General features: G+C 44.1%; 3 long non-coding RNA genes across 5 annotated transcripts in view; 2 read left to right on the top strand and 1 right to left on the bottom strand.

Moving 5' to 3' along the window:
• The first annotated feature begins 8,928 nt into the window (after window positions 1-8,928).
• On the top strand, window positions 8,929-21,209 carry LOC139756624 (uncharacterized). Its single transcript, XR_011714401.1, has 3 exons — window positions 8,929-9,011; window positions 15,342-17,003; window positions 19,425-21,209. It is a non-coding gene; the product is annotated as an uncharacterized lncRNA (long non-coding RNA).
• A 189-nt stretch (window positions 21,210-21,398) lies between these two features.
• LOC139756623 (uncharacterized) lies at window positions 21,399-26,454 on the top strand. The gene is made up of 3 exons (XR_011714400.1): window positions 21,399-25,200; window positions 25,503-26,157; window positions 26,320-26,454. It is a non-coding gene; the product is annotated as an uncharacterized lncRNA (long non-coding RNA).
• LOC139756620 (uncharacterized) overlaps window positions 25,649-26,454 on the bottom strand; it is a 47,021-nt gene continuing 46,215 nt past the window's right edge. For 2 of the 3 annotated variants that reach the window (XR_011714396.1, XR_011714397.1), the window contains exon 6: window positions 25,649-26,190. This is a non-coding gene — a long non-coding RNA (uncharacterized lncRNA). The remainder of the gene's footprint in view (window positions 26,191-26,454) is intronic. The other variant, XR_011714399.1, reaches the window with a different exon arrangement.

The following is a 26,454-nucleotide window of genomic DNA, read 5'->3' as shown; positions in this document are numbered from 1 at the left end:
ACTTAACTGATGAAGCAAATATCCAATCATTATATGAACAAGGCACTGGAAGCCTGCCTTTTTCTCACACAATGATTGTGTTTCTTAAGTCTCTACCTGAAAGAATCATATGATTGTGAGATGCACTGTCCACAGCGAGTGACAATATAGTGATACAATCCTCACACTCAGACATGAGATTCTCTGAGTGTCAGTTTTCCTCATGATTCTTATATTAACAATACCTCCATTCTGCGCAAGTAAGAATCACATCTAACTTGTAATATATTTGCTTTTGATGTTTATCAAAAAAATATCATTAATGAGTTCTCCTTTTAGAACGAACGAAATATTTTCTGAATTATTCTAAACTTTCCAGTATTTTGGATGTTCAATGTATTTTATATTCTTCAACTGAGTTGGGAATAGATAGCTCGCTCCATCATCAGCTGGGCCTTAATTGGATAGTAAAAGTGTCGTATTCCACACTGACCACTCTGACTGACGACTGGAAATACGTCCAAAGCTGCAAATTTGACTTACAGAAGTATGGCGAAATATATACTTGTTTGGTTTGGAGATGGTGTGGCTGTTGTCTGGTGAGATGTTGGTGTGAAATATGATCAGTGAGAGATGATGAAGGTATATATGCATACATACATACACATTCCTATGAGTTCACGGGGAAATGAAACACGACAATTTCCCAAGTGCACTTTCGTGTAATAATCACATCATCGGGAGATACAAAAAAGAAATATAACAGTCAGTTGATATTTCTTGTATCTCCCTTGATGATGTGATTGTTACACGAAAGAGCACTTGGGAACTTATCGTTTTTCATATCCTCGTGGACTCAGTAATATACTTGATCACACGCTCAACAGTGATCCTTTCCATTCATATATATATATATATATATATATATATATATATATATATATATATATATATATATATATATATATATATATATATACATATATATATGAAGTCTGTTGGGGATGAGAGAGCTTGGGAAGTGAGTCAGTTGTTGTTCGCTGATGATACAGCGCTGGTGGTTGATTCATGTGAGAAACTGTAGAAGCTGGTGACTGAGTTTGGTAAAGTGTGTGAAAGAAGAAAGTTAATAGTAAATGTGAATAAGAGCAAGGTTATTAGGTACAGTAGGGTTGAGGGTCAAGTCAGTTGGGAGGTAAGTTTGAATGGAGAAAAACTGGAGGAAGTAAAGTGTTTTAGATATCTGGGAGTGGATCTGGCAGCGGATGGAACCATGGAAGCGGAAGTGGATCATAGGGTGGGGGAGGGGGCTAAAATCCTGGGAGCCTTGAAGAATGTGTGGAAGTCGAGAGCATTATCTCGGAAAGCAAAAATGGGTATGTTTGAAGGAATAGTGGTTCCAACAATGTTGTATGGTTGCGAAGCGTGGGCTATGGATAGAGTTGTGCGCAGGAGGATGGATGTGCTGGAAATGAGATGTTTGAGGACAATGTGTGGTGTGAGGTGGTTTGATCGAGTAAGTAACGTAAGGGTAAGAGAGATGTGTGGAAATAAAAAGAGCGTGGTTGAGAGAGCAGAAGAGGGTGTTTTGAAATGGTTTGGGCACATGGAGAGAATGAGTGAGGAAAGATTGACCAAGAGGATATATGTGTCGGAGGTGGAGGGAACGAGGAGAAGTGGGAGACCAAATTGGAGGTGGAAAGATGGAGTGAAAAAGATTATGTGTGATCGGGGCCTGAACATGCAGGAGGGTGAAAGGAGGGCAAGGAATAGAGTGAATTGGAGCGATGTGGTATACCGGGGTTGACGTGCTGTCAGTGGGTTGAATCAGGGCATGTGAAGCGTCTGGGGTAAACCATGGAAAACTGTGTAGGTATGTATATTTGCGTGTGTGGACGTATGTATATACATGTGTATGGTGGTGGGTTGGGCCATTTCTTTCGTCTGTTTCCTTGAGCTACCTCGCAAACGCGGGAGACAGCAACAAAGCAAAAAAAAAAAAAAAATATATATTCATTTATTTATTTATTTATTTATTTATTTTGCTTTGTCGCTGTCTCCCGCGCCTGCGAGACAGCGCAAGGAAACAGACGAAAGAAATGGCCCAACCCACCCCTACACACATGCACACACACACACGTCCACACACGCAAACATACACACCCACACATCCCAACGTACACACATATATACACACACAGACACACACGTATACACACATGCACACAATTCACACTGTCTGCCCCTACTCACCCCCATCGCCACCCTGCCACATACGGAATAACATCCCCTTCCCCCCTCATGTGCGCGAGGCAGCGCCAGGAAAAGACAACCAAGGCCCCATTCGCTCACACTCAGTCTCCAGCTGTCATGCAATAATGCCCGAAACCACAGCTCCCTTTCCACATCCAGGCCCCACACAACTTTCCATGGTTTACCCCAGACCCTTCACATGCCCTGATTCAATCCATTGACAGCACGTCGACCCCGGTATACCACATCGATCCAATTCACTCTATTCCTTGCCCGCCTTTCACCCTCCTTCATGTTCAGGCCCCGATCACTCAAAATCTTTTTCACTCCATCTTTCCACCTCCAATTTGGTCTCCCACTTCTCGTTCCCTCCACCTCCGACACATATATCCTCTTAGTCAATCTTTCCTCAGTCATTCTCTCCATGTGCCCAAACCATTTCAAAGCACCCTCTTCTGCTCTCTCAATCACGCTCTTTTTATTTCCACACATCTCTCTTACCCTTACATTGCTCACTCGATCAAACCACCTCACACCACACATTGTCCTCAAACATCTCATTTCCAGCACATCCACCCTCCTGCGCACAACTCTATCCATAGCCCACGCCTCGCAACCATACAACATTGTTGGAACCACTATTCCTTCAAACATACCCATTTTTGCTTTCTGAGATAATGTTCTCGACTTCCACACATTCTTCAAGGCTCCCAGGATTTTCGCCCCCTCCCCCACCCTATGATTTACTTCCGCTTCCATGGTTCCTTCCGCTGCCAGATCCACTCCCAGATATCTAAAACACTTTACTTCCTCCAGTTTTTCTCCATTCAAACTTACCTCCCAATTGACTTGACCCTCAACCCTACTGTACCTAATAACCTTGCTCTTATTCACATTTACTCTTAACTTTCTTCTTTCACACACTTTACCAAACTCAGTCACCAGCTTCTATAGTTTCTCACATGAATCAGCCACCAGCGCTGTATCATCAGCGAACAACAACTGACTCACTTCCCAAGCTCTCTCATCCCCAACAGACTGCATACTTGCCCCTCTTTCCAAAACTCTTGCATTCCCCTCCCTAACAACCCCATCCATAAACAAATTAAACAGCCATGGAGACATCACACACCCCTGCCGCAAACCTTCATTCACTGAGAACCAATCACTTTCCTCTCTTCCTACACGTACATAGGCCTTACATCCTCGATAAAAACAATTCACTGCTTCTAACAACTTGTCCCCCACACCATATATTCTTAGTACCTTCCACAGAGCATCTCTATCAACTCTATCATATGCCTTCTCCAGATCCATAAATGCTACATACAAATCCATTTGCTTTTCTAAGCATTTCTCACATACATTCTTCAAAGCAAACACCTGATCCACACATCCTCTACCACTTCTGAAACCACACTGCTCTTCCCCAATCTAATGCTCTGTACATGCCTTCACCCTCTCATGATTGAGAGGGTGAAGGCATATGCCCTCCCATATAATTTGCCAGGAATACTCAACAGACTTATACCTCTGTAATTTGAGCACTCACTCTTATCCCCTTTGCCTTTGTACAATGGCACTATGCACGCATTCCGCCAATCCTCAGGCACCTCACCATGAATCATACATACACTAAATAACCTTACCAACCAGTCAACAATACAGTCACCCCCTTTTTTAATAAATTCCACTGCAATACCATCCAAATCTGCTGCCTTGCCGGCTTTCATCTTCCGCAAAGCTTTTACTACCTCTTCTCTGTTTACCAAATATATATATATATATATATATATATATATATATATATATATATATATATATATATATATATATATATATATATATATATATCCAGTCTCAAAAGTTGGTCGACAAAATGGATACTTGGCTCAGGCCAAGGTATATACAAAAATATATTCCTATTTCTATATCTTTTTCTGTGGGAGAGCTGAAATACGCTGAGCTTGTTGGAACTGTTTCTTCACATGGCGGTCGATGTAATCGGCTGGCGAGAATTTGCATACAATTACTATTTTCCATTACTTTCCTCAGGCTGGCAAGGCTTGGAGGGGGAGGCAGCAGCAGCAGCATTAATGCAAGGAGGCGCAAACTGCACCCAAATGGCACAACGAACTTGTGCCTCTCTCTCTCTCTCTCTCTCTCTCTCTCTCTCTCTCTCTCTCTCTCTCTCTCTCTCTCTCTCTCTCTCTCTCTCCGGGATTTTTGATAAGATGAAGTTCGTTCCCCGGACGGAAGCCTTCATCCGTGATAGGAATTTCCCTAAAAATATCTCAGCTCTGTTTGACGACGTGAGAGAAAATTGAGCAGCGCGTTTTCTTTTTTCCTTCACGCGAAGAATTTTCTTCCCCAGGGAAGGCCAGTGGCGCGGCCTCTCCATAGTTCAGTGGTCCACTAGACCATCATCATGGGACAATATAGGCAGTGGTCCACTGGATTATCGTCATGGGACAATATAGTCCAGAGGTACGGTCCATAATTCTGTCATCTTGGGATACTATAGGCCATATATATATATATTCTTCTGCTCTGGCCTAAGCAGGACAACCTGGTACCTTCTGTGGCCACCTACTTCTCCTTCATGGGCCACCTACTTCACCTTCTTGGGCCGCCTACTTCACCTTCTGGGGCCACCTAATTCTCCTTCTGGGGCGACCTGCTTCTCCTTCTGGGGCCACCTACTTCACCTTCTGGGGCCACCTACTTCACCTTCTGGGGTCATCTGCTTCTCCTTCTAGGGCCACCTACTTCACCTTCTGGGGCCACCTACTTCACCTTCTGGGGCCACCTACTTCACCTTCTGGGGCCACCTAATTCTCCCTCTGGGATCACCTAATTCTCCTTCTGGGGCCACCTACTTCACCTTCTGGGGCGACCTAATTCTCCTTCTGGGGCCACCTAATTCTCCCTCTGGGATCACCTAATTCTCCTTCTGGGGCCACCTACTTCACCTTCTGGGGCCACCTAATTCTCCTTCTTGGGCGACCTACTTCACCTTCTGGGGCCACCTACTTCACCTTCTGGGGCCACCTAATTCTCCTTCTGGGGCCACCTAATTCTCCCTCTGGGATCACCTAATTCTCCTTCTGGGGCCACCTACTTTACCTTCTGGGGCCACCTAATTCTCCTTCTTGGGCGACCTACTTCACCTTCTGGGGCCACCTACTTCACCTTCTGGGGCCACCTACTTCATCCTCCGGGGCCACCTACTTCACCTTCTGGGGTCACCTGCTTCTCCTTCTGGGGCCACCTACTTCACCTTCTGGGGCCACCTACTTCACCTTCTGGGGCCACCTAATTCTCCTTCTGGGGCCACCTAATTCTCCTTCTGGGGCCACTTAATTCTCGCCACATTTGATATGGATTAAGGTGATCCTTCTCCTCGGGGAAGCTATGGTGAGACACAGTGTCCCCAGTGGACCCATAACTACGTCAGACTCCCAGTGGACGGCACTCTCGGCGTCGGTCGTGAGGATCTTTGAAACACTTTCAGATCTTTATTGTTCCCGCGGGACAGATGGCAGGAAGACGGAGGCATGATTCCCGGGGACGAGGACGTTGTAGTGGGTCAGGCGCTACGTCTGGCACCCAGGGCTGTGTGCTGTGTCTAATGCTGCAGGTGACTCTATCCAGTTGATTACTTCGTCTTGTGTATAGCTGCTTGGCCAACATCTGCTGCTGGAGGGTCAGGTGTAGTGTGTCTGTGTAGAGCTGGCTGGCCAACACCTGCTGCAGGAGGGTCAGGTGTAGCGTGTCTGTGTATAGCTGCCTGGCCAACACCTGCCACTGGAGGGTCAGGTCCAGGGGGGAACTTTACTGTAAATTGAGTGTCACGTTTGGGTCCGTGTGGGCGGCACATCACCAATATTTACACCCTCAAACCATTTACAGAAGATGAGAAATAAGCATAACGCAGAAAGGTCACTTTTGTGTTATTTACGTTTATGGAAAACTTAAATATTTTAACTCAGATTCTTATTCAATCTTTTGTAAGGATTAAGAAGGGAAGTGTTCCGAGTTAGATTGGTTTGCAGAAAAAATATAAATGTCGCTTGTCTTGCCTGACACCACTGGTGTTGCTGGTCGACGGTGATGTGGCCAACCCTGGAACACTTGCCTGACACCACTGGTGTTGCTGGTCGACAGTGACTTGGTCAACCCTAGAACACTTGCCTGACACCACTGGTGTTGAGGGAGAAGACAAGAGTAAAGCAAATATAACTCACTTCATCACACCTGAAGCGGACATTTGAGCATCCAGTTATATCCTGTGTTGCGATGTGTTTCATTACTGTGATAAGATCTGGATATTGAGAAATACAGGATAAGTTAGTGGTACTCCGGTCGTTAAAGATTAAAGAAGAAAAAAGATACTCGAGAGGTGTGGTAATTAACAAGATAGAGTCATTAGTAAACTTCTACTAATTAAGTTTTCCAGAATTCAAATGACTTTTCCCGAAGCCTCTTGAAAATTACCGCTTCATTTCATCTCATTAAAGACGCCCAGATTTAGTCAGAATTTGATTAAAACTCTTTTGTCGTTCAATTTTGTCAAGAAATGTCTCGCGCCTGAACTAGTATATGGTCATCTGGTGGTGGTGGGTGGGGAGAGAGAGAGAGAGAGAGAGAGAGAGAGAGAGAGAGAGAGAGAGAGAGAGAGAGAGAGAGAGAGAGAGAGGACATCTTCGTGAAGATATAAACAAATATTACTGACATCGTGCTGGAAGACCAGATGCTGGTGCGGTGACCTGCCTCGTTGTGCTCCTGTTTGGCTAATGGCTCAGGGATGACGCTCCAGGCAGGGCTGGAAGAGCCCCCAGGCCTCGGATGTGTTCCAGCGTGAGCTGCTGGAAGCATTGAACTGATCATACATCTTGTGTGTGTGTGTGTGTGTGTGTGTGTGTGTGTGTGTGTGTGTGTGTGGGTGTGTGTGTGTATGTAGGATCTGGATCATAACTGTTTCCTGTGTTCCTACATAAGGAAGGAGGTGAGACGCATCTCCGTTGAACCACACGTTATTATGTGTCTCCTCCTGGCAGACTTGACTGATGACTGACTGTGGTCTCTCAATGTCTCCTTCAGGTTGTTGTTGGCTGGTCCACCATGATGGCTGGGGGCCATCCTCTCTACCATAGGTCTCTGTCCAGTCACCTGTGTCTGTAGGTCATCATGAGTTACCCATCACGCTGTGTCCTAAAGACCTGGTTCCAGGGATGATGTTTACATCAGGTCTGCCCGTGGAACTATGAAGGGCGTCTGGCAGTACCTGAGACGCCAGGTCACTGGAAGCTCCGGTGGATCCCAGAGAGTCTGGAATGGCGATCTGGGGAGAAGTACAGATCCCAGGACCCTCGACTCTGACAGGGGGTTGCTCGCTCGCGTCCACTGGGATTCGGTTAAGTGGCAATTCCAGGTTTCTGGAAAGTAGATTAAATGTGTCCTTGCAATAACTGAGTCAGTATCTGATAAGGGACGTTGAGACCCTTAGGAAGTAGATTAATCTCATTAGGATAAAGACTCGGTGAGGAGGAGGGAGAGGGTGGGCGGAGTATTTTTGTCAATGATTCCATCTTCCATTTCCCCCCCGTAACTTCCTGCACCTCTTTCCAGAGCATATCATGGATGGCTCTGGCACCCAGGGGTGCGCTTAGCCAAGTGCCATCATCAGAGATGATGGTCAGGGATCACACTAAGATCGCAGATAAACTGGTGGCAATCTCAGGGGTGGAGCTGATGAGACGACGTTCGCAGACGTTAAGGGAAAACCTCGGGATTCCCTTAACTCATCCACAAGAGCGAAGGTCCGCCAGCAGGGATTCGGTAATGATTGCCATGGACCCGGCCCACTGCAACCAAATCTTCACCTCGGTGAAGATAATGAGGGCTGATGCTTTAAAGGCTAAGTAGAAAAGATAATTATGTTAGCATATTTTCTTTTTTTTTCATACATATTTGCCATATCCCACGTTAGCGAGGTTGCGCCAAAAACAGAGGACTGAGCCTCAGAGAGAATATCCTCACTTGGCCCCCTTCTCTGTTCTCTCTTCTGAAAAACTGCATGTATATATAATCTGTAAATCGTGTGAATGTACAATGGACATACAGTCTACCTTTAGGTGAAAACAAGATATGTTCTGATGTATATCTATCAATTGTGTATTGCGCCAAATAAGTATTACACGATCATATATTTCCTTTTATCACAATATTCATGAATGAAGTGAAGTGTAAGAGTATTAGGGAAATGTAAATTACGATAAATTACCAGCACAAACCAAAGATTGGCTTAGTGCTTGAATACACTAGCAGAGAAAAAGATGTACGCTTCTTGATCCATGAAGAGAATTTTGCTTCATTTTGCAAAGTGTCAGTTCATATTAAGTTTTTGCATTGCCAAAGCAAAACATAACATTCATGTCACACAAAATAGAACAAAGGATATTATTCTCTGCAGAAATTACGGCAGGTTTGAATATCCTAAAGTTACCTTTAAATTTCTCGTTTTCTCTGGTAGTTAAGGGTTATGTTTCCCGTTTTCTAATAGTGCTTAACTCTCCCCTCCAGATGGCGTTACCGCAAGCATCACAAAAATTAGTATGTCAAAGTCTTGAATTGCTTTTCTTTGTATCTCTTTCTCGCTGAGCACGGCCGCCATTTGCAGTTTTCTCTGTGTCGTCTTCCAAGACGTCCGTGTGTTCTTACGCTCTGTATTTCAAGTCTTGTGTTGCTTGATGTCGTAATGTCTACTCGTCTTTTCGGTAAGTCAGACTTTGCGTAGCACTATAGCAATGTTTCTGTGCATCTTTTCTTGACAACTGGGCTTCCTTGAGCTTTTATTCCACGTATCAATACGTAGGAAGGGTTACACTGCTCCTAGCTGGGATGCCATTTTTGTTTCGTTTAGAATGCCATGATCAGCTCTCTTCTTTCAGCTTATCCACACTTAGTTAACCTTCACTGTTTTCTTCGTATTATTCACATATATTTGAATTTGGTGTCGTATGTTTATTAGATATAGATGAAGTGCTGCTTCTGGTAGACTTGTATGTTCATTGTTTTTTAAGTGCAGAGCAATGTTTATAGCGGTGTTTTTCACTCAGTGAAGTGTTTACAAAGGAAGTGTTTTTCCAAACTTAATGCAATGCTTTGTTATGTGTCCGTGTGCTCAGGGTTGGGGGTCAGGGTAAAGTTTACCTTCAGTGGCTCACTCTGAATATTGTTAGTGAGACCAGCTCCGCAGTGGTAGCAGAGGAACGGACAGTGTTGCTTCATTGCCAGCGAACTTCATTGGTTCGTGGGTTCTGAACCTTAGTTCTAACGCTGTTCTATGATTTGCCAATTTTACGTGCTTGGCGGCCTTAGTTTTGTAAAACGCTTGAATTTCCTCAAGTTTTCAAAGTTATTGGAGCTTGTAAAACATCGTTATATTCTAGTCTCACTGATATAACTTTGTATATAGAGTTTAGCATAATCAAAATGAGTTCCCAAGGATGCATATACTCAAAGACGCTAGTCAGGCAAGCCACCCACTGCTCCCTAGCGGCGGTAGGCGTAACTACATGCGCAGTGACACTGCGCAGGGCTGTGTGCAGTCGTAGCTGTTCCAATTCCACTGATGACTGGGATATTTCGCTGTGGTTTTCCCGTCTGTGTTGCCTGCTGACGGTGTGTTTACCCATCTCTTCAGTAAGTTACACTTTGGTCAGCAACATGGCGAAGTTTCTGTTGTCTTTACGTGGTCATCGGTCTTCACTGAGGTGTTAGTCAGCCTGTCATCATCTCGGATTACAGTTCCATGGTAGGCTTCCGCCATTGCTGTTTTGATTGGAACGTCATGTTCCACTTTCCTATTTTTCTGTTTCCTTTAGTTCATTTCTCCATTAACGTTTTCTTCAGATTTTTCACTCATTTCAAAATTTGGTGTTCAATGTTTCTCAAATTTTTAGATGTGCCAAGGGTTGCGTCTGGTAGCCCATGTGTTTAGTATTGTACCACTGAAGTGTTGTTTCATGTGCAGTGAAGTTCGTGCAGTGCAGTGTTGTGTTTTCGTGTGCTTGGGACAGGCTCATGATGGAGTTTACATCCAGTAGATCACATTGACTATTGTTGTTGTTTCTGTAAAGTGTGATTGCTTCGCCCTTTAAACTCACACACTGGGGAAAGAGGTTGAGTGAACCCAGCCTTCTAAGAGTAACATAGATGCGCACCGCCATGCTTCGCTGCTGGCCAAGTGCAACGGTTCGTGGGTTCTAAAACCTGGTTCTTCCCTCGAACTTCACTTCCGCACGTCTCAAGACTGGTAGACAGCCACTTCTGAGAGCTTGAACACCAGACACATTTCTTTTGGTGGTGCTGATACCAGTGTTAAGTGGTAGTATTTTCCAAGGAACATTTGTCTAGTTCGTAACTGAGACAAAGCTAACGGAATTCGCTTCACCATGCCTCCTGCCTTGCTCATAAGCTATACCATTAGCTTTCTGTGATTTTTAGTGAAGATTCATTGTTGTATGATGTACCTACTGTACTGGTCTGGCCTCTTCATTGGTCTTAAACGCTTGAATTTCTTCAAGGTACTATAAAGCAACATCACTGGAAGCCATCGTTACCAAAAGCAGTAGTTATTGTAATTATACCTTGACTCGAAATTATAAAGAAAAAAGTTTAAACCATAAAATGTGACTCAAGCCAACCACCACTGCTTCATAGTGGCCGTGGTCACAGCTACACACGCAGTGACACTGTGTATGATTGTGTGATCTTATCTGTTGTGACTCGACTGATGGTTGTGTTCCTACGATGTGATATTCAAGTCTGTGTTGTCTGTTGTCGTAGTGTTTTTATTCATCTTTTCGGTGACTCACACTTTTAGTAATATGGCAATGCTTCTGTGCGTTATGTTTGGGAAACAATCTTCTTTGAACTTTATTCAGTATCAGAACGTAGGATTGCAATTACTGGCAAGTCCCCACCGTTTTCATTAGAACGCTATGATCCATTTTTGATATATTTTTTGTCTACAGTTAATCGTCTGTGCTTTTAACGTTATTCATATAATTTTAGATTTTGTGTCTAGCTGTATGTTTCATGATTTTGAATGTGCATGGTGCTGCTTTCGGAAGCCCCATATGTTTATTGTTCTTTGTGTGCTGGTATTTTTAACAGTTTACGCCCTACAGAATTCACGAAATTTATATACACTCGAAAGATCCATATTTCAAAACCATCGGCTGGGAACATTCATCCCCCAGATTAGATTAGGGTCATGTTCATCGCTCACCAAGAAATGAAAAAAAGAACAGTTCAGAAAAATGAAAATCAAGTTTCCTCAAGTATAAACATACTCGAAAACTCGACCCATGGTAACCCACCGTCGCTCCCTAGCGGCGGTGGCCATGAGCAAGTGCGCACTGACACTGCGCAGGGTCGCCATGTGTAATCTTCTCCGACTCCACTGATGGCTGCATTATAACGCCCAATGCTTTTGAAGTCTGTGATGCCTGCTGTCGTAGTATCTAATCGTCTTTCAATGAGCAACATTCTTGTTACCACTGAGACAATCTCTGTTTTTTTCCTTGTCAGTCGGTCTTTCTTGAGCTTTTACTCGGCGCGTATGTAGGATTACAGAGTCCCCAGCTAGGCTCTCGCTATTTTTGTTTCAGTTGGAACGCCAGATTCTTCTTCATATTTTCTTTTGACTTTTCCTCCTTCAATTTCTCTTCATTGCGTTCTTCGTATTATCATTCACCAAATTTTGAATTTGGTGTCGAAGTTGTTTCACCAGTTTGTAATTGTGTAAGATGTTGCCTTTAGCAGCCTTATGTGTTTCTGTTCTTTTATTGTGCCAGGGGAGTGTTTACGGTCGTGTTCATAATAAAGTTAGTGCAGTACAGTGTTTCGTGTTCGTGTTCATAGGCTGGCTCATCATGGAGTGTAACCATATTAATTCAGTCTGACAATTGTTGGTGGTTCTGCAAATTGTAGCTGCCCGAACCCTCTTGGGAGAGAGTTTAAGTGAGGCCAACACCTTATACTAACGTACCAGAAGACGGATATGTTTTGTTGTGAGCAAAGTGCCTTAGTTTTTGGATTATTAATCTACTGTTCCCGAGTGGCGAAGATCTTAAGCCAGCGACATCTTAGAGCCTGAATAGTGGGCACTTTTTACTTTGTGGGCTGGCATCCATGGGATGCCAGATTAATCAACACACACACACACGCTGGGGCTGCACAGTGTTACTCAGTAGCGGATCTCGTGTGTCAGGCGTGGTTGCTATGGCCAGGCAAGTGTTAAGCAATACTTTTATTATGCTTTCCTTTTGTTCCATTTTGGCACCCTAATGGCGAGTCATGTATTTGAAATCAAAGATGGAGTCCTTGCCTTCTGGGGTGCTCTCCGTTTCGTTTGCTGTGCAGGGGATGTGGCGACATCACCTGCTGCCAAGGTGTGCTGTGGCAAATTGTGCCACATTACAGGTCATCGGTTTTTCTCTGGACGAGCAGACGAGATCCATGCCATGGATGTAGTTGACTTAAAGCGTCTTGCTTAAAAGGAGCTCAAGGATATTTGGATCATTGCTTATGTTGCCTCGAAGTATAAACGTCTGCTCACGGTGTGGGCGGACCCGGCGCTTGGAGTGCAACTACGGATTCATAGCCATTCAGTCTCCTTCATCCTCATCATCCCATACCCGAGGCGCGGATCCCTGGCCCTAGGACACCATCAACCTATGATGAGCGACGGAGGACGCTTTCACCACGGCGCTCTTCCAAGAAGCCTCCAAACCCGCTGTAGGGAGGAGAGCTGTTCGGGCGAGAGGTCCAGTTCTTTATTAGTTGCATTTTCCTCCCCAGGACGAGACACCCGCCCTATGTGTTCGTCCCAACTGGATCTCAACCGGCAGTCCCTCTTTGATGTTCAGGTTTTGGTGTCCTCCGTGATGGCGCAGTGATCGATCTTTCCGGAGTGCTGGCCAGCCTAAGAGAGGATATTCGGGCTATACCTGGAGTGGTTCACCATCCCGCTTTGTATATATAGCGGGTCCCTGTGGTCTAGTCATATGGTGTGTAGGGCTGAAGGACTGGTGGATGCAGGTGGCCTCCCAGAACAACCCTAACCCGTCCATAGCTTGCGTATTTGCAGCATGCGTAGCTTGCAGGTGGCTCTAGGAGGCTCCGGCATTAATGCTAATTTCGTCCTTTCCGGTGGCCTCAAGAATCTAGCCTACAGGAGTGTAGTGGAGGCTGGAGATGCTCCCGAAAAAGGTCCTGTCGGACGATGCCTCGGCCCGTAGTCAGACCATGTCGTAAGTCTTGTCGTCGGCTCTGATGACCCTCTTGGTCAGGTGGGTCATTCACTTGGTCCGTTTGATTACAGCGGGGGGTCACCATCCGCCTGACATGGCTTCGTGTTTGGAAGCATTATACCATGTGTATAGCACGTTGATAAAATCACGTCTCGTATTCAGTGTCAGTCACTGTTTTCCCAGTCTCCTCCTACGTCCTGATGATTCTCGTCCGACTGATATCATCAGCTGCATGACAGAAAACAGTGTGGTTAGAGTTACCTGCTACGGTTGAGGACTGAATGCAATAACCCATAACATTTTCAGAATACATGAAAAATGTGTATGTGTAACTCATGATTTTTTTCATATTTATGTATAAAGTTCTGTTTATCAGTTAGTCGTATTTTGTTAGATTTATTTCAAAGCAGAAGATTTATATAAGTGTATTCAAACTATTTTTTCCAATATGTAATTTGATTGTATATTATTGTATATTGTACGGGATGTATTGACGCTGAAAGTGAGTAATGTTGATATAAAGTGTCGTGTGTCTCCACTGTATAAGGATGAGGTGTGTAAAGGAGTGACTCGCTGCGTATCTCCATGATCTTTTGTTTATGTTTGGGTGTCAGGTTCGATGTGAAATGGCGTAAGGTTCCTAGCTCCAGTCATGTCCAGCCGTTTACAAGCGAAGGGAATGCTTGCGCGGACTTACTTCATGATGACAGTGGATATCAAGGTCTTAACAGATATGTTTTGTGAAGGCAGAGGTGAATATTCTATGCTAGATTCTGGTTGATTAGTTGAGTTATAAGGCAAAGAAGTCTTATAGGTGGCTGTGGTGGATGAAATTCATGGAGTCTTATTTGACAAGAGAGTTTGTAGTTTGATATTTTAACTTGAATATCTTTCGTTGAATTGAAAGATGTAAATAATGCTCGGTAGGATATGTTTTACTCTTGTGTATATGTTTATTTGTGATCATAATTTTTAGTAGTCAGTCTTGAATTGGAGCATCCTAGTCCGTTGGTGACATGTGACGACGTAATTCACCAGTAATCTGTTGAAGTTGGCGTTGTGACCGATCTATAATATGTACTAGAAATTGATTATTAATTGGTACTATTTCCATTTTGCACATCCTGTCCCAGTTAGGTTAGGTTGAGTTTAAATTGTTTTTCCGATGGTTTAAGATATCTTGTGAACGATTCTGACCTTCATTTTCATCGAAGATCACTATTTTCTTTTTTATTCCCGAACACAAAAACCCCGGTTTCCACAGGGGTCCCCATCATCGTTGAAGAAAAAGGGGGAGAGAGGGAATATCTCAAAAAGGTAGTTATTTGCGGTTGAGAAAAATGGTCAGAATCTTGCAAAACAAATAAACCATCGGAGAAAACATAACCTTGCGAACAGGTGGATGTTCGAAATGGTAATTTGCCCATGAACTCGTATAGGCAACTTGCAGAACATTGATATTTGCATGTAATCAAAATGCTCGTTTGTGTGTGTACGTGTGTGATCAGTGGTATATGTTCACGTTTCATGTTGTGTCAAAGTTTGTTTTATCAGCATATTTACGTATATGATTTTCCAGACTGAATCGTAATCATGCAAATAAATGTTTTACAGCAGATGTGTCCCAGTATTATTGGTGAAACAATAAGCAATGATTGACAGTATTCACGAACAAAACTCAAGTTAACATTAGATAACCTTTCCTACTAACAGATTATTGTTTATACGTTTTAAGGACTTCAATTCTCTTGGTTTTGACGTTTTTCTTTTGTTTTCATCCCCTAGCGTGAGGAAAGCAAAGGGCACGTAGGGTGAAGAGTCCTCTATATTGCATCCTGGACTGTGAGGCTCCTGACGGAGGTATGGGCGTGGCTGAAATCATTGCTGTGGACCGCGGCCACCAGCCACTCACCTCCACCGCCATCCTCACCATCACTGTCACAGACGTCAACGACTGCACACCTCGCCCTCCTCCCTCCCACCCTCCTGCATGTGACGGAGGGCGCTCCTTCCACCTTCCTGGGTCCTCAGAAGTTTGTTAAAGAGTCTTGAGAAGTAGTCATATTGTGGTAACGAGACATCCCGTCTCAAAATCAGGCCTTGGTATGAAGATCCTTGAGTGGGGATATCTTTTATGATGATAAATTTGGGCAACAATCGGTTAGCGATTTAGAATCTGGACGGTAGTGGGGTCACCGCTAATGATAATGGTACATTTCCATTATAATGATCTGGGAAAGTTAGGTAAGGTTTCTTAGGCTACGGTCGGCCTGGCGGGGAGCTACTGCACTGGGTCAAGGTGATGATGTCTGGAGACAAAGTCCACTGCCCTCCTTGTCTGGAGGTGTTCGTTACCCTCCATGTCTGGAGGTATCCATTGCCCTCCTTATCTGGGTGGAAAATTCTCTTCATATTTGCTTACATGCCAACACAGTAATGAAGAAAGGGGACGCATGTGGGACTTTAGCGAGCACCGATGGAGCGAATATGAATTTGTGGTCTGGAGGCATCCCGTAAGTAAGGATCATGTCCCTGGACATGTATTGGTGGGCGAGGTGGATACTGGACCAGGACCAATGGATTGGAACTCAACAACGGTATAACCAGTGCGCTACCAATCAGGAGAGCCTGCATTAGTGATGTCAGCAAAAGTTGTTTTGCTTTATGATTCTTGCCTTCATTTCCTGGGTTGTTGTGGTGAGTGACAGTATCGCGACAATGGTTCGGGAAGTGAGGTGGTTGATTCTTATTTGAACTAGTGAAGACGTAAGATACTGGTCACTGAGACGCTCTGGGTAAAACTGAGTTTACTGACACAAGTGAAGGTGGAAAGATTAGTTTGTGTGACCACAGGTGAACGGTCGCCGGCTCGGTAACTGCCAGCCAGCTTTGTAACTTCGGCTCGGAGTTGATTGATGTTGGAATAAATATAGGTTTTATTTCTAGCCAGGTATGAGTAACATATGTGGAGATTAATGGCTGTAACCAATGTAGAGTAAGTCATGAGCTATAATTAGGTGTACATGGAGGGTATGAGAACTCTTATTGTAGTTACCACAGCTAGAAAATGTATAGAACTTATGAACTCATTGGACAAAGACTTTTGGAGTATATTACTATTCCTTCAGGTGACAGCTTTTGTTTGTTCATCGTGGAACGTGTATACCACCATGCAGGTTATTACAGTTAACATGGTATTGGTAAATTTCCAGTTTAGCTCAATTGAATGACTATTTTTGTTTAAGTTTTGCAATATACAAACAGTAACAGACCACCGGGTCCTACTGAAGCTTCATGTTGCCAGTGAAAGAAATCAGAAATTGTGGTGAGAGTTCGCCCTACTGCCCAATCTTCCTTATACATGACAACTCCACTAGTTCTCACACCAGCAGACCACAATAATAATGGTACATTTCCATTATCATTATGTGCTTCTGGGGAGATTAGGTAAGATTTTCCCATTTTCATAGGCTACGGTCGGCTCGTCGGGGAGCTACTGCACTGGGTCATGGTGAGTTAGGCTAGAATAGGCAGGTGCGTGGTGGTTTATGTACTGGATCATAGTGAGGTAGGGTAGGTTCGGTCACCCACGAAGCTGTGACTACTATACTGGGCCAGGGTGAGGTGCCCAGGATTGGCAGGCGAAGTAGAAGCTACTTTACTGAGTCATGGTGAGGTGGGCGAGGGTCAGCAGGTCGTCTACTGGATCGCGGTGAGGTAAGCTAGGGTCGGCAGTCCAGCATAAGAGAGGATATTCGGGCTATACCTAGAGTGGTTCACCATCCCGCTTTGTATATACAGCGGGTCCCTGTGGTCTAGTCATATGGTAGTGTAGGGCTGAAGGACTGGTGGATGCAGGTGGCCTCCCAGAACAACCCTAACCCGTCCATGGCTTGCGCATTTGTGGCATGGACAGCTTGCAGGTGGCTGTAGGAGGCTCCGGCATTAATGCTAATTTCGTCCTTTCCGGTGGCCTCAAGAATCCAGCCTACAGGAGTGTAGTGGAGGCTGGAGATGCTCTCAAAGAAGGTCCTGTCGGACGATGCCAGGGACCGTAGTCAGACCAAGTCGTAAGTCTTGTCTTCGGCTCTGATGACCCTCTTGGTCAGGTGGGTCATTCACTTGGTCAGTTTGATTACAGCGGGGGGTCACCATCCGCCTGACATGGCTTCGTGTTTGGAAGCATTATACCGTGTGTATAGCACGTTGATAAAATCACGTCTCGTATTCAGTGTCAGTAACTGTTTTCCCAGTCTCCTCCTACGTCCTGATGATTCTCGCCCGACTGATATCATCAGCTGCATGACAGGAAACAGTAGTGGTAAGAGTTAGCTGCTACGGCTGAGGACTTAATGTAATAACCTGTAACATTTTCAAAATACATGAAAAATGCGTATATCATGTGTAACTCATGATTTTTTTCATGTTTATGTATAAATGTCTGTTTAGCAGTTAGTCGTATTTTGTTAGATCTATTCTAAGGCAGCAGATTTTTAATTGCATAAATGTATTGAAACTATTGTTTCCAATATGTGATTTAGTTGTATATCATTGTATATTGCACGGTATCTGTTGACGCTGAAAGTGAGTAATGTTGATATAAAGTATATAAAATCGTGTGTCTCCTCTCTATAAGGATGAGGTGTGTACAGGAGTGACGCGCTGCGTATCTCCATGAACTTTTGTTTACGTTTGGGTGTCATGGTCGATGTGAAATGGCGGAAGGTTCCTGGTTCCAGTCATGTCCGACTATTTACAAGCGAAGGGAATGCTTGCGCGGACTTACTTCATGATGACAGTGGATATCAAGGTCTTAACAGATATGTTTTGTGAGGGCAGAGGGGAATATTCTATGCTAGATTCTGGTTGGTTAGTTGAGTTACAATGCAACGAAGTCTTATAGGTGGCTGTGGTGGATGAAATTCATGGAGTCTTACTTGACAAGAGAGTTTGTAGTTTGATATTTTAACTTGAATATCTTTCGTGTAATTGAAAGATGTAAATAATGCTCGGTAGGGTATGTTTTACTCTTGTGTATATGTTTATTTGTGATCATAGTTTTTAGTAGTCAGTCTTGAATTGGAGCATCCTAGTCAGTTGGTGACATGTGACGACGTAATTCACCAGTAATCTGTTGGAGTTGGCGTTGTGACCGATTTATAATATCTACTAGAAATTGATTATTAATTGGTACTTTTACCATTTTGGATATCCTGTCCTAGTTAGGTTGGGTTTAAATTGTTTTTCCGATGGTTTAAGATATATTGTGAACGATTCTGACCTTCATTTTCATCGCAGATCACTATTTTCTTTTTTATTCCCGAACACAAAAACCCCGGTTCCCACAGGGGTCCCCATCATCGTTGAAGAAAAAGGGGAGAGAGGGAATATCTCAAAAAGGTAGTTATTTCCGGTTGAGAAAAATGGTCACAATCTTCCAAAACAAATAAACCGTCGGAGAAAACATAACCTTGCAAACAGGTGGATGTTCGAAATGGTAATTTGCCCATGAACTCGTATAGGCAACTTGCAGAACATTGATATTTGCATGTAATCAAAATGCTCGTTTGTGTGTGTACGTGTGTGATCAGTGGTATATGTTCACGTTTCATGTTGTGTCAAAGTTTGTTTTATCAGCATATTTACGTATATGATTTTCCAGACTGAATCGTAATTATGCAAATAAATGTTTTACAGCAGATGTGTCCCAGTATTATTGGTGAAACAATAAGCCATGATTGACAGTATTCACGAACAAAACTCAGGTTAACATTAGATAACCTTTCCTACTAACAGATTATTGTTTATACGTTTTAAGGACTTCAATTCTCTTGGTTTTGACGTTTTTCTTTTGTTTTCATCCCCTAGCGTGAGGAAAGCAAAGGGCACGTAGGGTGAAGAGTCCTCTATATTGCATCCTGGACTGTGAGGCTCCTGACGGAGGTATGGGCGTGGCTGAAATCATTGCTGTGGACCGCGGCCACCCGCCACTCACCTCCACCGCCATCCTCACCATCACTGTCACAGACGTCAACGACTGCACACCTCGCCCTCCTCCCTCCCACCCTCCTGCATGTGACGGAGGGCGCTCCTTCCACCTTCCTGGGTCCTCAGAAGTTTGTTAAAGAGTTTTGAGAAGTAGTCATATTGTGGTAACGAGACATCCCGTCTCAAAATCAGGCCTTGATATGAAGATCCTTGAGTGGGGATATCTTTTATGATAAATTTGGGCAACAATCGGTTAGCGATTTAGAATCTGGACGGTAGTGGGGTCACCGCTAATGATAATGGTACATTTCCATTATAATGATCTGGGGAAGTTAGGTAAGGTTTCATAGGCTACGGTCGGTCTGGCGGGGAGATACTGCACTGGGTCAAGGTGATGATGTCTGGAGACAGAGTCCACTGCCCTCCTTGTCTGGAGGTGTTCGTTACCCTCCATGTCTGGAGGTATCCATTGCCCTCCTTATCTGGGTGGAAAATTCTCTTCATATTTGCTTACATGCCAACACAGTAATGAAGAAAGGGGACGCATGTGGGACTTTAGCGAGCACCGATGGAGCGAATATGAATTTGTGGTCTGGAGGCATCCCGTAAGTAAGGATCATGTCCCTGGACATGTATTGGTGGGCGAGGTGGATACTGGACCAGGACCAATGGATTGGAACTCAACAACGGTATAACCAGTGCGCTACCAATCAGGAGAGCCTGCATTAGTGATGTCAGCAAAAGTTGTTTTGCTTTATGATTCTTGCCTTCATTTCCTGGGTTGTTGTGGTGAGTGACAGTATCGCGACAATGGTTCGGGAAGTGAGGTGGTTGATTCTTATTTGAACTAGTGAAGACGTAAGATACTGGTCACTGAGACGCTCTGGGTAAAACTGAGTTTACTGACACAAGTGAAGGTGGAAAGATTAGTTTGTGTGACCACAGGTGAACGGTCGCCGGCTCGGTAACTGCCAGCCAGCTTTGTAACTTCGGCTCGGAGTTGATTGATGTTGGAATAAATATAGGTTTTATTTCTAGCCAGGTATGAGTAACATATGTGGAGATTAATGGCTGTAACCAATGTAGAGTAAGTCATGAGCTATAATTAGGTGTACATGGAGGGTATGAGAACTCTTATTGTAGTTACCACAGCTAGAAAATGTATAGAACTTATGAACTCATTGGACAAAGACTTTTGGAGTATATTACTATTCCTTCAGGTGACAGCTTTTGTTTGTTCATCGTGGAACGTGTATACCACCATGCAGGTTATTACAGTTAACATGGTATTGGTAAATTTCCAGTTTAGCTCAATTGAATGACTATTTTTGTTTCAGTTTTGCAATATACAAACAGTAACAGACCACCGGGTCCTACTGAAGCTTCATGTTGCCAGTGAAAGAAATCAGAAATTGTGGTGAGAGTTCGCCCTACTGCCCAATCTTCCTTATACATGACAACTCCACTAGTTCTCACACCAGCAGACCACAATAATAATGGTACATTTCCATTATCATTATGTGCTTCTGGGGAGATTAGGTAAGATTTTCCCATTTTCATAGGCTACGGTCGGCTCGTCGGGGAGCTACTGCACTGGGTCATGGTGAGTTAGGCTAGAATAGGCAGGTGCGTGGTGGTTTATGTACTGGATCATAGTGAGGTAGGGTAGGTTCGGTCACCCACGAAGCTGTGACTACTATACTGGGACAGGGTGAGGTGGCCCCAGGATTGGCAGGCGAAGTAGAAGCTACTTTACTGAGTCATGGTGAGGTGGGCGAGGGTCAGGCAGGTCGTCTACTGGATCGCGGTGAGGTAAGCTAGGGTCGGCAGGCCAGCCTAAGAGAGGATATTCGGCCTATACCTGGAGTGGCTCACCATCCCGCTTTGTATATATAGCTGGTCCCTGTGGTCTAGTCATATGGTGTGTTGGGCTGAAGGACTGGCGGATGCAGATGGCCTCCCAGAACAACCCTAACCCGTCCATGGCTTGCGCATTTGTGGCATGGACAGCCTGCAAGTGGCTGTAGAAGGCTCCGGCATAAATGCTAATTTCGAGCCTTTCCGGTGGCCTAAAGAATCTAGCCTACAGGAGTGTAGTGGAGGCTAGATATGCTCCCAAAGAAGGTCCTGTTGGACGATGCCAGGGCTCGTAGTCAGACCATGTCGTGAGTCTTGTCTTCAGCTTTGATGACCCTCTTGGTCAGGTGGGTCATTCACTTGGTCAGTTTGATTACAGCGGGGGGTCACCATCCACCTGACATGGCTTCGTGTTTGGAAGCATTATACCGTGTGTATAGCACGTTGATAAAATCACGCCTCGTATTCAGTGTCAGTAACTGTTTTCCCAGTCTCCTCCTACGTCCTGATGATTCTCGCCCGACTGATATCATCAGCTGCATGACAGGAAACAGTAGTGGTAAGAGTTAGCTGCTACGGCTGAGGACTTAATGTAATAACCTGTAACATTTTCAAAATACATGAAAAATGCGTATATCATGTGTAACTCATGATTTTTTTCATGTTTATGTATAAATGTCTGTTTAGCAGTTAGTCGTATTTTGTTAGATCTATTCTAAGGCAGCAGATTTTTAATTGCATAAATGTATTGAAACTATTGTTTCCAATATGTGATTTAGTTGTATATCATTGTATATTGCACGGTATCTGTTGACGCTGAAAGTGAGTAATGTTGATATAAAGTATATAAAATCGTGTGTCTCCTCTCTATAAGGATGAGGTGTGTACAGGAGTGACGCGCTGCGTATCTCCATGAACTTTTGTTTACGTTTGGGTGTCATGGTCGATGTGAAATGGCGGAAGGTTCCTGGTTCCAGTCATGTCCAACTATTTACAAGCGAAGGGAATGCTTGCGCGGACTTACTTCATGATGACAGTGGATATCAAGGTCTTAACAGATATGTTTTGTGAGGGCAGAGGGGAATATTCTATGCTAGATTCTGGTTGGTTAGTTGAGTTACAATGCAACGAAGTCTTATAGGTGGCTGTAGTGGATGAAATTCATGGAGTCTTACTTGACAAGAGAGTTTGTAGTTTGATATTTTAACTTGAATATCTTTCGTGTAATTGAAAGATGTAAATAATGCTCGGTAGGGTATGTTTTACTCTTGTGTATATGTTTATTTGTGATCATAGTTTTTAGTAGTCAGTCGTGAATTGGAGCATCCTAGTCAGTTGGTGACATGTGACGACGTAATTCACCAGTAATCTGTTGGAGTTGGCGTTGTGACTGATTTATAATATCTACTGGAAATTGATTATTAATTGGTACTTTTACCATTTTGGATATCCTGTCCTATTTAGGTTGGGTTTAAATTGTTTTTCCGATGGTTTAAGATATATTGTGAACGATTCTGACCTTCATTTTCATCGCAGATCACTATTTTCTTTTTTATTCCCGAACACAAAAACCCCGGTTCCCCACAGGGGTTCCCATCATCGTTGAAGAAAAAGGGAGAGAGAGGGGATATCTCAAAAAGTTAGTGATTTGCGGTTGAGAAAAATGGTGACAATCTTGCAAAACCAATGAACCGTCGGAGAAAACATAACCTTGCAAACAGATGGATGTTCAAAATGGTAATTTGCCCATGAACTCGTATAGGCAACTTGCAGAACATCTATATTTGCATTTAATCAAAATGCTTGTTTGTGTGTGTGTGTGTGATCAGTGGTATATGTTCAAGTTTCGTGTTGTGTCAAAGTTTGTTTTGTCAGCATATTTACGTATATGATTTTCCAGATTGAATCGTAATTATGCAAATTAATTTTCTACAGCAGATGTGTCCTAGTATTATTGGTGAAACAATTAGCCATGATTGACAGTATTCACGAACAAAACTCAAGTTAACATTAGATAACCTTTCCTATTAATAGATTATTGTTCATACGTTTTAAGTACTTCCAGTTCTCTTGGATTTGACGTTTTTCTTTTGTTTTCACCCCCTAGCGTGAGGAAAGCAAAGGGCACGTAGGGTGCTGGACTGTGAGGCTCCTGACGGAGGTACGGGCGTGGCTGAAATCATTGCTGTGAACGACGGCCACCCGCCACTCACCTCCATCCTCACCATCACTGTCACAGACGTCAACGACTGCACACCTCGCCTCCTCCCGCCCACCCTCCTGCATGTGACGGAGGACGCTCCTTCCACCTACCTATTGTCTACAGGAGAAGTTTGTTAAAGAGTTTTGAGAAGTAGCCATATTGTGGTAACGAGACATCCCGTATCAAAATCAGGCCTTGATATGAAGATCCTTGAGTGAGGGTATCTTTTATGAAGATGAATTTGGGCAACAATCGGTTAGCGATTTGGAATCTGGACGGTAGTGGGGTCACCCCTAATGATAATGGTACATTTCCATTATAATGATCTGGGGAAGTTAGGTAAGGTGTCATAGGTTACGGTCGGCCTGGCGGGGAGATACTCTTCTGGGTCACGGTTAGGTTGTCTGGAGACAGAGTCATTGCTATCCTTGTCTGGAGGTGTCCATTGCCCTCCTTGTCTGGAGGTGTTCATTGTCCTCCTTGTCTGGGTGGGAAATTCTCTTCATATTTGCTTACTTGCCAACACTGGGTAATGATGAAGGGGGACGCATGTGGGACTTTAGCAAGCCAAGATGGAGTGAAAAAAATTTATGGTCTGGAGGCATCCTGTTAGTAAGGGACTTGTCCTTGGACATGTATTGGTGGTCGAGGTGGATACTGGACCAGGACCAGTGGATTGGAAGTCAAGAACGGTATAACCAGTGCGCTACCAATCAGGAGAGCCGGCATAAGTGATGTCAGCAAAAGCTGTTTTGCTTTATGATTCTTGCCTTCATTTCCTGGGTTGTTGTGGTGAGTGACAGTATCGCGACAAGGGTTCGGGAATTGAGGTGGTTGATTCTTTAGGGAACTAGTGAAGAGGTAAGATACTGGTCACTGAGACACTGTGGGTAAAACTGAGTTTACTGACAAGTGATGGTGGAAGGATTAGTTTGTGTGACCACAGGTGAACGGTCGCGGGCTCGGTAACTGCCAGCCAGATTTGTACCCTTGGCTCGGAGTTGATTGATGTTCGCATGAATAAAGGTTTTGTTTCTAGCCAGGTATGAGTAACATATGTGGAGATTAATGGCTGTAACCAATGTATAGTAAGTCATGAGTTATAATTAGGTGTACATGGAGGGTATGACAACTCTTATTGTAGTTACCACAGCTAGAAAATGTATAGAACTTATGAACTCATTGGACAAAGACTTTTAAGGTATATTACTATGCCTTCAGGTGACAGCTTTTGTTTGTTCATCGTGGAACATGTATACCGCCATACAGGTTATTGCAGTTAACTTGGCGTTGGTAAATTGCCAGTTTAGCTCATTTGAATGACTATTTCTTTCAGATTTGAAATATACGAACAGAAACAGACCACCGGGTCCTATTGAAGCTTCATGTTGCCAGTGAAAGAAATCAGAAATTGTGGTGAGAGTTCGCCCCACTGCCCAACCTTCCCTATACATGGCAACTCCGTGCGTTTTCACACCTGCAGACCACAATAATAATGGTACATTTCCATTATAATTATCTGCTTCCGGGAAGATACGGTCGGCTCAGCGGGGAGCTACTGCACTGGGTCATGGTGAGGTGGCCCAGGATTGGCAGGTGAGTAGTGGCTGCTTTACTGAGTCATGGTGAGGTGGGCTAGGATCGGAAAGTCTACTGGATCGCGGTGAGGTAGGCTAGGGTTGGCTGGCCGGGAAGTGGCAGCTAGTCTATTGGATCTCGATGAGGTAGCTGTGTCAGACACAAAAGAGTGAGGTTAGGGTCCTAGGGTTAGCCATTCGAGGAGCTATGGTTATTGTAATAGGTCACGATGAGGTACCCTAGGGTGAATGGGAGAGACGGGTGTCTGTTACTAAGAGGTCGCATGATTACTCTCCTTGGTAATGTGTTCTCCATTCTAGGCATCGCACATGAAGTTGGCCTGTCTTCCAGTACAATGAAGTGGATTAGAAGACGGTGGAGAGCGGTAACCTTGGCGATATAATGCGTCTGAGAATAGGAGTGGGACATCGTAGCAATGAAGAAGGATGATGCATAGAGAATGAGATACCTGCATCAGAGTTTATTAGCAGCCCAAATACAGCGTTTCTGTTCTCGTTAAGCTATAGATGGGTATGGCCAAGTTGACAATATATCTGGATATAATATAATCACTATAATCACATTTTCATATTAAATATGTCTTATGTACAAGGGTTATGAAATAAGCTTTATAACTAAACATTGAAATTTACAATTTAGGCAATCGAGTGTGTCCATTCCTTGTCAACATGGTTGTGTTTTTATTCTTCAGGCAGAGAGAACATGAGCCCTTTGGAGAACCACCTCGGCAGACGACGCTTCACGTATCGTGGTGGCAGTCGGAGGCAAACTTTTCTCCCCGCCTAGGGAACGTCGTGACGGGCCTGTAGTTGCACACATCCCCGTTGAGTGCCTGGCGAAGTCTGCACGACAAAGGAACCAGAACTCCTCCCGGAAGGAATGAGCGCCTGAGGGAACAGCACATTCCGAGCGAGACTTCGATTCTGGACTGCAAGCAGTGTTCACGGAGGGGCAGTGTGTATCCATCTCTCATGCCAAGGTTTACTGCTGGAGGAAAAACATTACCTGGCATGAATTTAATGATCTGTTAATACATGATAATGTTTATAGACCACAGATATAATGTATCCTACCAAAGACCTGCAATAAACACTAAAACTATACAATGCTTCACAGGGGCAGATGATCGAGCTGACATGAGCGAGGAGGCCCGTTCAGGTCACATTACACAGCCAGCGTGACGTTTCCAATACTGGAGGTGTCTTTACTGCAACGACTGTTGGAGGACCGTTTCTTGCAGTCTCTGCGGGC

This window comes from Panulirus ornatus, chromosome 22 (assembly GCF_036320965.1).
Source record: "Panulirus ornatus isolate Po-2019 chromosome 22, ASM3632096v1, whole genome shotgun sequence".
In the NCBI taxonomy this organism is placed as follows: domain Eukaryota; kingdom Metazoa; phylum Arthropoda; class Malacostraca; order Decapoda; family Palinuridae; genus Panulirus; species Panulirus ornatus.
Note: the sequence above shows the minus strand (reverse complement) of the source record. Positions and strands in the feature narration are given on the sequence as shown.